Source organism: Danio rerio, chromosome 23 (assembly GCF_049306965.1).
Source record: "Danio rerio strain Tuebingen ecotype United States chromosome 23, GRCz12tu, whole genome shotgun sequence".
Taxonomy (NCBI): domain Eukaryota; kingdom Metazoa; phylum Chordata; class Actinopteri; order Cypriniformes; family Danionidae; genus Danio; species Danio rerio.
Genome location: NC_133198.1, coordinates 3887881 through 3897111, shown reverse-complemented (window position 1 = coordinate 3897111; position 9231 = coordinate 3887881).

Genomic DNA, 9231 nt, shown 5'->3' with positions numbered 1-9231 from the left:
TTAGCTGGTCATGACCAGCTAAGACCAGGCTGGAAATGGCTGGAAACCAGCCTGGAAGTGGCCAAAACCCCTCTAAAACCAGCCTGGTTGACCAGCTAAAACCAGCCTAGGCTGGTTTAGGCTGGATTTTTCAGCAGGGTTAGCAGAAATGCTAATTAATGTACACTGTCCCTGCCAAATAAACAAATAAAATCAAAATAAAAGTAGAGAAATGATCCTGCCAGATGTTGAGTTCAGACTGATGTCTGCTCAGAGTTGAGCTCTATGCGTGTTTGTTTTGACTGACCACTGAGATTCTGTCTGCAGACCAGCACACACAGCAGAGGCTCGGAAATCACTGTCAAACTCAACAGACAGAACGTCATTACCAACCAAGCCTCTGATATGTGAAAATTTAAAATCAACAAAGAGCTGAGGATCACACTTGGTAAATAGAGCACAAGTAATATAACTAAAGATACAGTAAACATCATGGCACCTGGTCTAAAATCAGTGACAGGTGTGCTGGTAGTCGTGGGCATGTAGATGATTATACCTGTGGCAACCAATAAACATGCAGGTAGCAGAAAAGTGAAACCCAAACACACAAGAGCAGCATCTGGACCACCAAAAATTAACCCCAATACATACATTACAGGAATAAAAACTATGACGATGATATAACAGCGGCGTGAGCATAGGCGAGCAGAAATCATGGGATATTTCAGAGTCAGAGCCGCCTCCAGAGCCACAAGCGCCTGCAGGTGAAGGCCAGCGATCTTCAGAAGAACATTCAGTAATAGGATTATGCCAGGAGAATGATAAAAACCTGAAGAAAGTTGGTGTGACACTATGCATGAATACAGGAGCAGTTGCAGCAGGTGATTTAGGAGGAGGAGGATGATGAAGGCTGAGATCCGACCACTTGCTTTTCTCTGAAGGTGCACCGAATAAAAAGCCCAAATCAGACACGGCAGCCCCACACACACAGCCGTGATGCAGAAGATGGAGTGTCTGATTTTATACAAAGGGTGTGTTTCATCTGCGGGGTAATCATGCTCATATGTAGGCCTAGACCATGAAGTTGGGGAAATGGTGAGGATGTCGTTGTTGTTCATGGTCTGCTTCTACTTATGGACCTCCTGAAAGACATAAACACAAATATAATAACAAGTCATATATTATTTGAAAATGCAGGCATTCTTATGTGTGCACTTGGTGACTGATATGTATGCTGTGCATCCAGAGAGTATTGAAAGCGCTTCATTTTTACCACATTTTTTTATGTTATAGCCTTATACCAAAATGGATTAAATTCATTTATTTCCTCAAAATTCTACACACAATACCCCATAATGACAATGAGAACAAATATATATATATATATATATATATATATATATATATATATATATATATATATATATATATATATATATATATTTAATGTTGCAAGTTTATTAAAAATAAAAACGCTGAAAAATCACATGTACATCAGTATTCACAGCCCTAAACTGAGCTCAGGTAAATTCTGTTTCCTCTGATACTCCTTGAGATGTTTCAGCAGCTTCATTGGAGTTCACCTGTGGTCAATTCAGTTGATTGGACATGATCTGAAAAGGCTACACCTGTCTAAATAAGGTCCTAAGGCTGACAGTGCATGTCAAATTACAAACCAAGCATGAAGACAAAGGAATTGTCTGTAGACCTCCGAGACAGGATTGTCTTGAGCCACAAGGCTGGCAAATGTTACAGAAAAAATTCTGCTGCTCTGAAAGTTCCAATGAGCACAGTGATCTCCATCACCCTTAAGAAGAAGATGTTTGTACCCACCAGGACTCTTCCTAGAGCTGGCCGGCCATCTAAGCTGAGTGATCCGGGGAGAAGAGTCTTAGTCAGGGAGGTGATCAATAACCCGATGGTCACTCTGTCTGAGCTCCAGCATTCTTCTGTGGACAGAGGAGAAGCTTAAGAAGGACAACCATCTGTGCAGCAATCCACCAATCAGGCCTGTATGGTAGAGTGGCCAGATGTAAGTCACTCCCCACCTGGAATTTGCCAAAAGGTATCTGAAGGACTCTCAGACCCTCAGAAACTAAACTCTCTGGTCTAATGAGACTAAAATTGAACTCTTTGGAGTGAATGTTAGGCGTTATGTTTGGAGAAAACCAAGCAGCGCTCAACATCAGGCTAATACCATCCCTACAGTGAAGCATGGTGGTGGCAGCATCATGCTGTGGGGATGTTTTTCAGCAGCAGGAACTGAAAGACTAGTCAGGGTAGAGGGAAAGATGAATGCAGCAATGTACAGAGACATCCTGAATGAAAACCTGCTTCAGAGTGCTCTTGACCTCAAACTGGGGCGACGGTTCATCTTCCAGCAATGACCCAAAGCACACCGCCAAAATATCAATGGAGTGGCTTCACAACAACTCAGTGAATGTACTTGAGTGGCCCAGCCAGAGCCCAGACCTAAATCCTATTGAACATCTCTGGAGAGATCTGAAAATGGCTGTTCACTGTTGCTTACCATCCAACCTGAGCTTGAGAGATACTGCAAAGAGAAATGGGCCAAAATTCTCAATGACAGATGTGCCAAGCTTGTGGCATCATATTCACTAATCGCTGCCAAAAGTGCATCAACAATGTATTGGGCAATATAATGGGAATACTTTTGTACATGTGATTTTAATTAATTAATTTATTTTTTTAAAATTTGCAACAGGCAGCACAGTGGTAAAGCAGTTAGCACAATCACCTTACAGCAAGAAGGTCACTGGTTTGAGCCCTGGCTGGGTCAGTTGACGTTCCTCTGTGAAGTTTGCATGTTCTCCCCCGGAGTATGTAGTTCCCCCTTCAAAAAAGTTTTAAAGACAACCATGTGTTAATTTTTAATTTTTTCATGTCCATTGTACTTGTACTGTCGAACTGCTGTGTAAATCATTATCACACAAGTAACGTAAATGCACATCAGCAGTGTATAATGGGCTCATCTAACACAAACTTTAGCATTCATAAGAACAAAACAAAAAGAAAATTAGGAAGAATGAAGTCAAACTGTGCAGGAAAACCACAACCCTTTCAACACCGACTAAAATTGTGTAATAATCTGTCACAGTTGAGAAATAACAAATAGAAAATCTTTTCTCACATACTGCATCTGTTTTATGTGACATAAATAATTACATTTTAAACCTACCACTATGTATCACTGACCACTTATGATCAAATGACAAAACATGTATCTTAATTAATGCCCACAATCACAAAGCAAACGTGAAACATGCAACAAATAAAACATGTAGGCTATTAATTTAATTGAAGATAAGCATTTTGAAATGTTCCACAATAGTCTGACACTCTTCATTATTAAGTAAATTTTTTTAATTAATTATAAATTAACTGAAATAATATTGTAATTAAGTATGATTAACATTTTAATACAGAAAAACCAGGTTTGAGGGTGCTTTCACACCTGGACTTTTGTTTCGGAACCAGTCTCGTTTGCCCAGTTAGCGCGGTTCATTTGGCATATGTGAATCCAGCAATCGGGCTCGGATCTGCGCCAAATCAATCAGTCCGAGAGCGGATCGATTGTGGTGAGAAAGCATATATGATCCAAGCCTGGCTATATTACAGTGTTTTATGGATATGTAATAGGCAAATATGGCTATATGAAGAGAGTATTATGAGTAGGGTGGGAGGCCATTCCAGACATCCCAAGTCTTCTGAAGTTCTGTCAGTCTCCCGCAAATGCACAGAGACTCCCGGATGCTCGCAAACGAGTGGTAATCTCGCGAAAATCACGCATCTTCCTCTCGGTTCTCAAATACGTTGCGCACCCTTCACACCCCTCCCCACCGCATCCCTCCTCGCTGCTCTTCAAACATGCAATGTGCACCCTGTAAAACACCACAAAACCACCACCCCGACAGCTGAGCGGGACTCTGCAAAATAAACAGTGAAACTCTGACCAATGTGAGAAGAGTTTACCAGCCTGATCTCACGAGGAAACGTAAGCATTTTATGTTTTGTCAGTTTAGTGACTAATTCGTACAAGTTCAGTTGTACGAAAATGCACGATTTTAAAAAGGAGGCGTGGCACCCAACTCCACCCTTAACCCCAACCGTCATTGGGGGATGAGCAAATCATACTAAATTGTACGAATGAGATTGTACGAATTCATACAAATTAGCCACTAAATCAAAAAGTTACGAATTGCCATGGGATTGTGTTGTTTACTTACACATGGTTGTTTTAGGTATTTTTGTCCGTTTAGAAACTTTGCCGTGTGAAAGTGAACAGCAACAAGAACAAAGAGCATCAATGTAACAATTTTAATCCCTGTTTCAGAACAAATGAATCGATTCACAGCTGTGAACGCACCCAGTCTACAGTATCCCTCGGTACAATACATTATAAATTTGTATTTGTAAATTTGTTGAAGTGTTTCTATTCAGTTAACTCTGTATTGATTGTAAACTATGTACTAATTTAATGGCTAGAGTAACGTTTAGGTACAGATTCATGTAATCATTCAAAATGTATTGTAATTACCATATGCATAAATAAAACATTTGTAACAGACTACAGTATATGAATTCAATTAAAACTATATTTTATTGACTATCAAATTAAAGGAGCTTACCAGATTCACAGTGAAGTGTTACACTGGCTGTCCAGATGGGTGTGTGAATGTTTGGCTTTTACAGTAAGCCTTTTCTTAGCACTGCTGATAAAGCAAATTATCCCACAACATGGTACTTCCCTCTCCAGTTTTATTTTTGATTTAATTTTAATTTTGTCTGGTTCAAAAAAAAAAAAAAAAAAAAAAAAACTTTGTAAAAGCAGCTTTGGGGTGAGACACTAGCCAAAACATCAACACTTTTAATTCCTATATTATTAATAAATCTGCTGTTGCAAATACATGAAACCCCCAACAAATCATGAAAATAATAAGCTGGTAAAACAAAGCAAACTTGATTCTGAGTGTATGAACAAATAGTTGCATTAGCAAACAAGCATATTTACAAACATGAGCTTTGTGACACACCTAAGAGGTTTATTTAGATAAAGATAAAAAAGGAGTCAGATTCAGCAATTGAGAGCATCGTGGCTTTTATTTTCACAAACTCAAAGTAAATATCTGTAACTTATTCTCAGTGTCTTTTCTGGATTAGTTTTCCGGAGTTTCCAACACAATCTCACGGCAATTCGTAACTTTTTCATTTAGTGGCTAATTTGTATGAATTCGTACAGTCTAATTTGTACATTGATCATCCCCCAATGATGGTTGGGTTTAGGGGTGTGGTTAGGTGCCACGCCTCCTTTTTAAAATCGTACAATTTCGTACGACTGAACTAGAATTAGCCACTAAACTGCCAACATATAAAATACTTACGTTTTCTCGTGAGATCAGGCTGGAGTTTCAGACCATTGATCTACACTGAAAAAAATATTCTAAGATGATTCCTTGGATTTACTAATATATTTTACAATAAGTGGTTGAAAACAATTAATTTGAGCTGAATTTAAACAAACAAGTTGCACGTTATTAAATTTTATTTCTTTGTTTAAATTCAACACAAATAAATAGTTTGCAACAGTTTTGCCGGCATCATTTTTTTCAGTTTAGAGCAAGATGCCCAAACTAGAGCCTGCGGGCCAAAGTTGGACCTTTGTATCCTTTGATTTGGCCCGCCAGAGGGAAAATGAGAGTTTCTCATTTCTATTTTAATGTAACCTTTTGTTTGTTTGTTTTAATGTTGAGCTACAAAAACAAACCAAAATTAAATGTTTCGATTAAATGTTGTAAATGAAACAGAACATTTAAAAATGTGCATAGTGTCACTTAACGAAAAGGGAATAAAGTAGAAGACATCAGCGTGCAAATCAAGGCAAAGTTCGTTAAAATAATATACATTTTTAAGAAATTAGAAAGCATTAGTAAATACCTGTTGAAGTGATCTCTTCTTTTTATTTTTTTACTATTATGAAATAAATTAGGAAATTACCCAACTTCAATGTAATACAGTTTGCTATATTTACCTTCAGTTCAGAGCTCTCAATCAAGCTTGGATTTTGGTCCTTCATAAGAAAAAGTTTGGGACCCCTGATCTAGAGCAATGGTCTCAAACTCCTTTCCCTTCAACTCACACCTGCTTAATAGTTTGTAGTACTTTGGCTGTTTGTTTATATACGTTCTCCAGTGATCTTGGATCCTTGTGTTCTCGTGTAACATCACCATCAGCGAGAGGTGATGTTACACGATGCTACGTTGTTTATTTTAACAATAAAACAAATAAAGGGTTAAATTAAATTTAAATTGACAATCTTGAAATCCTCCCTCCATTCTCCCTCTTTTCTCAGATGGGATGAATAATTTGGGCCAAATTAAAGGATGCCATGGACCAACTTTAGCAGGTGGGCCCTAGTTTGGGCATCACTGATCTAGAGAGATTAGGTTTCTCTTTGCATTTTTTATTTTGTTTTTTGCATTTTGGTTCTATGCTGTTTGAGATATATATTTTTAGAAGCCCAAGAACACATGGGGTGTCAATAATTGTGGAGGTCACTTTTAAGTCTACATGCATGCTCTACTATTTGACAACAGTAAAAGTACTGATCTTATTCTCAGCAGACGAGCGGGCGCTGCCATTTGAATCTTTTTGGCACAAGACTTCCGGTCTCATTCACTTCCATTCATTTTTAGACATTAAAAACTGCTCGTTTCGCTGTTTGATGTTGTAAACTGATATTTCCTTGTTATATTATTCTACTTCGTCTGTATAGTCATGCAAACATTTGTTTGTAGAGCAAGTAGTTTGACCGTTTTTTTGCGTTTATTATTCCTTGTCATTTCTCCCATAGGCGACTGAAACGGAAGTTCTAAGACAATCGCGAAAACAGGCGCACTTCCGCATTTTAGGTCAATAGAAGGCCTAACATCTATTTTAGCACATTAATTCAGGGCAGCATCACACTAGTTGTGAATGGATATGTAGGTGTATGACTTTTATTTTGTTAGCAGTGTAGTGTCTAAATGGCTTAATGACATTAATTGTAAAAGATAAAAAGCTTTACTTGGATATTTGGCTACTCGTATGCTTGCAAAGAACAAAAAAAAAATAAAAAATCCACCTCTGTTTTGTGGGACAGCAAAATAGAAAATGAAAAAATCAGAGGGTTCTCCACAAAAGCTGCTGTTATTAGGCTAAATGAATGCTAACAGATGCTAACCTCGATCCTTGAATCAGCAATTGAATGGATCATGGTAGTGCAGCAGCTACATCTGCTGATGAACTAGAGAAGTGCATGTATTCAAATATGGCGACTATTTTTATCATTTGTTTCAGTTTTTTCATTTGTTAAAAATGCCTGCTCTTGTGAGCTAAGAAGCCATACTTCAAAGCAACGATGACTCATTCTCTCCAGGCATTATCTGCTAAACTTAAAAGTGGAGACCATGAAATTAAACCGTGATATGAAATTACTAACATGAGGTGGCATGTTTGAGAGGTTTATTGAATACATTTAGGAAGAGAAAGGCAAAGCCACATTCCAATTAATTTTATTTAATTAAATAATTTATTTATTTATTTAAGATAAGGAGAAATGCATTTCTGTGAGGAAAATATACATGCATGTACATGCTTAATTTCTGTGAATGCAGCCTTAAGTTACAAGTTGCATTAGCTGAAAGTGTTTTTAAGTGTTAATTATTTTGAGGATCTGGAACTGAAAGGTGTAGACACTGTGTTTGGAGAAAATGAGTAGTTGTGGACATGAGGAATGGGGAAGCTCAGAAGTACAAAATATCAGAGTAAAGGAGATGATACACAGGCAGCTTTTAGAGACTGTTAGCACCTGTCACTTAATGCTGGATAACAATCTGATCGCTCAAACCTGGAATTGGGACACATTTCAGATTAAACTACACAGGTCTAAATCATACCTGCCAACACTCCTGTTTTGTCATGTAACCCCCACAGCATTTTGGTATGGCCTGTGAAACCCCCGAGTCGCCAACATTTGTATAGTTAGTATATATTTGTATAGTTAGTTTGGTTGAATCGCACTAGAGTTTTCCCTCTTGGTACGGTTCGTTTAAGCAGGTGTGAATGCAGCAATCGTACTCCAGTGTGCACCAAAAGCGGACCAAGACCTGCTTGAAGATGTGGTCTCGGTATGATTTTTTGGTCTGTATTTGGTGCGCACTCGAGTACGATTTCTGCATTCACACCTGCCCAAACGAATCACACCAAGAGGGAAAACGAACTCTAGTGTGATTCAACCGAATGGCAAGTGTGAAAGCATCCTCAGTTCAGTGTGGTTTAAGGGTGCTTTCACATTAGCACTTTTGGTCCGCACTCGAGTTCGTTTGACGTCATAGTACGGTACATTTAGCTAGTGTGAATGCGTCTTCTGAACCCTGGTGCGGACCTGTGAACCGTACCCGAGTCCGCCTAAAAGAAGTGGTCTAAGGGTACGGTTCATGCGAACTCTGGTAGGGTTCACTTCAGATGTGAATGCAATCGTACCAAATAACGGAAGTGAACTATAATGAACTGCCAACTGTACAACAAACTATTGTTTTCATAACGTTTGTTTGTTCGTGTGTGTGTTTTGTTTTGTACCTTGGTGACACGCGCGGGACTGAGCCAGGGCAAACACAGTGATGTCTGCTTGCTTGTCTCCTCCAAAAACTGCTGCTGCAGACGCTTTGTGATGTTCTGAATGTGCATAATATTTCTGCGGCAGATGGACGCAAGTTGCTTTCTGTATGTCCAAAAGCGATGTGCAGAAGTCTTTCCATTTCGGCGCTTGCTTGCGTCGGCCGTCACCTAGCAACGGCCGTAAACAAAACAGCAGCTCGATGACCCAAGCGTACCAGGGTTCAGAAGGAAAAAAGACAGTGTGAACACAAACCAACCGAGGAGGTGGCAAGGGGAGACAATCAAGCTTGGGTACGGTCCAGGCAAATGAACCAAGAGTGAAAGCACCCTAATACTCACTGCTGAGAGTCCAAACACTGAGTGCAAATCCATCGATGCACAGCTCCACAGGTCCCGAACCATGCAAGCCAGTAGCGACAGCGGCGAGGGAAAAACTTCACCAATTGGCGAAAGTGAAGAATTAAAAAACTTGAGAGGAACCAGGCTCAGATTCCAAAGCAACTAAAGAAATAAATAGCTAAAATCGAGTTAAAATATCAAAACACTTGTTAGTGTTAGCACTAAATAGACAGCATA